Here is a 3,289-nt window from a genome sequence, read left to right on the forward strand (position 1 = left end):
TACTCCTTTCTCCACCATCACTTATCTCTCAAGAGGAGAAATGGAGATATGGATATCAGTATAAGAAAGGAGGCTATACAAGTGAGATAACATGGGAGATTGCCGAGAGAATTGTAAGTAAAATTATTATTCCTTGTCCTTTTAAATTTCTATACAATTATATATATTATTAATTAATATTATTATTTTTATATTATAGGATGCTCTTAAAGAGCAACAAGCCCAAGGAAGCTTCATTCTAGAGGGCAGAAATGATATCTTAACGGTTACTACAGGCAAGCCAAAGCATCCGGGTCATGTAAGAGGCATTGGATATGGTGTGGGCATTAAGAACTACTTTGGAGCACCTGTACGTCCCAATTCAGGAGGTGTAGCGACTAGAGAAGAGCTTTATACATTGATATCCACTGCGAGGCAGCAGACTAAGGATTAGTTTGAAGCTTCATTTACAGCTCAGCTTCTACAAATGAAAGACCAAATGAAGGAGGAGATGATGAGCATGATGAGCTCACAATAGGAGACAATTGCTAAACCAGTTCATATATCTCCTACATTTCATAGTATAAAAGGGAGTAATGTTCTTGAGCGTGTGTCAGAGGGTCCTTCTGGTGACAACATTAGTGAACCGTGTGAGATATTTCTAAAAGATCCTGATAAATGCTTGGTTGTTCTTGGTAGCATTTACAGCTTGGGGACAACTATCCACCACAAGTAAATCTAAGATAATCAAGTAAGAGTGGTGGTTGTAGATCCAAAAGTGCTAGATACTTTGGTTCCATTCCCTATTGATGAGGTGAAGACTGTGGTTGAAGCTGTTGGCAATTTTATCCTATGGCCCAAGAGACTTGTAAATCTAGTTTAAGCTGTGGTACGAAATTTCATGAATTTTTATTATGTAACAACTTCCTAATATATGTTTTTTATTAACTAGTTCTTGCCTTTTTATTATGTAGAAGCTTTCCTCGCCGAGTCTCCCAAAACTTCCACAACCCTCGTTGACTCCATATCAGCATATGATCTTAATAGTGTATGATTTATCATTCGAATTCAAGAGTTTAGAAATGGATCCAGAGATTGTGGGTAAGAAAGACATGATAGTGACAATTAAATGGCAAGATTTAGTTCAACTTCTGTCGAATAATCATCTTACCACACCACATATTGAACTATTTATGATGTAAGTATGTTTTTCTTTAATATAATTGTATTGTTCTAAGCAAACTTAATCATCAAGTTTAGTAAACTAATATAATTGTATTATTGTAGGTACCTTCATCATTTGTGCATTACATCGAGCAAAGGTGATAAGTTTGGATTCCTTTACCCTTATTACATGATAAAGAAAGGTAATACACCAGAGTTAAGGGCCATGTACCTCCAACAAAGAATATGTAAAGTCAAAAAGGATGTTTTTATGGCTCCATATGTGTACTCGTAAGGATCAATTTATAATTAATAGTTTTTTTAATATGGATTTACTTTAACTTGTATCATATTTAGCAGGGACTATTAGTAGTTATTTGTTCTTTCAATGAAGAGCAATACTGTCGTCTTTTTATGCTCCCTCCATTACAAACTTAAGAAAGAAATGAAGAAGACGATAGACTTGTAAGAATACTTTTACTAAACTATTTAATTTAATTTTTTTTGAATATACTTACTAACTTGGTGATCTTGATCACAGGGCAATGAGAACATATCAAAATGTAGTCTTACAAAAGCATGGACATGAGTTCAAGGATCCCACATGGATTGAGCCAAAAGTGATGCTATACTTTATTAATATGTTCAATTATTAAGATTTCTTACTAATTTTTTATGATTTATTCTTATACAGAGTCATAGACAACTGGTGAGGATGAACTTATGCTATCTATATGTCATGAGATACATGCTCAATATTATCACATTAGGCATGACCGAATTTACAAAAGAGGTAAACATATTTTTAAAATTTTTATTTTATTATGTTATTTGAGATTGATTAATATGCTTATTTTATGAATTAAATTTTAGATGTTCGACAATTCGGATGTATTTCCTGAAGCTGAAATTCAAGACATCCGCATATGTTGGGCAACCTATTTTATGAAGAACTTGTGAGGTTTTTTGTTACTTTTAGACATGTTTTAATTTTGATAATTGACACAATTTAGACAATTGTTAGTTTTTCTAATAGTTAAATAATTTTGTATAGTTGATAAATACTTGATAAACAATTGTAAATGAATTGAGCTGTCTGATTTGGCAATTTTTATGCACAGGAATGACAATTTTGACAATTTAGACAATTGTTAGTTTTTTAATAGTTAAAAAGTTTTGTATAGTTGATAAATACTTGATAAACAATTATAAATGAATTGAGTTGTCTGATTTGGCAATTTTTATGCACAAGAATAGATAAAATCGATAAAATAAATATAATATAAAAAGATTAAATACTTTTTACACTGGTTATTACCATAACTGCTATAGAATATAATATTTTTTACATCAGTTATGGTAATAACCGGTTTTAAAAGTGAAATTTTAGCATCGGTTGGACTTTCAACCGAGGTTAAAAGTTAAAGTAATTTTTTTTATTTTTTTGTATATAATTTTCAACATCAACTTTATAACTAATGTAAAAATTTTAGTTTTTATATTGAGTTTATAATCAATGTAAAAAGAGGGACTTTCTACACCCCCTGGAACAACATGGCCTCTTTAACTATTGTAAAAAGTCATTTTTGTGCTAGTACCAACTAGTTCGCACTAAAGCACCAACTGGTGTAGACACATTCATCATAAAAGGCATTTCAACAATATACAAACTTAGTCTTTTTGCACACTCATTGGAAACAAATGAGTGAGTGGCACCAGAATCAAACAAAGTAGAAATTTATTGATTGTTTAAAGAAATCATACGTCGAATCAGCTTTGGGGAGGCTTCAGCCTCTTCTCTTGTCATAGCAAACACATGACTAAGAATAGTAGGCCTCTGATCAACGTGAGGAGCATTCTCTAGGCAATACTGAGCGATGTGCCTAACTTTATGGTACTTGAAACATGTCCAACACTCCCCAATATGGTATCTCCCACACTTGCCGCACTGCAGGGCTTTATCTAGCTACCATATGAGTAGAATCTTGTCTCAAAACTTGACTTCGCCCACCCATACTCTTGAGGGCATTACTCCCCATCTAGGAACCTCTAGAGTGTGAACCCCTCTAGAAGCTTCTCTTCTTACTACTACTATTGCCCAGTCCAAATAGTCCAAAGCTATATCTAGCTCTTTTACCAACACCTC

The sequence above is a fragment of the Prosopis cineraria genome, unplaced genomic scaffold (assembly GCF_029017545.1).
Source record: "Prosopis cineraria cultivar Desert tree isolate PC_DT_omini unplaced genomic scaffold, ASM2901754v1 PC10, whole genome shotgun sequence".
NCBI lineage: Eukaryota > Viridiplantae > Streptophyta > Magnoliopsida > Fabales > Fabaceae > Prosopis > Prosopis cineraria.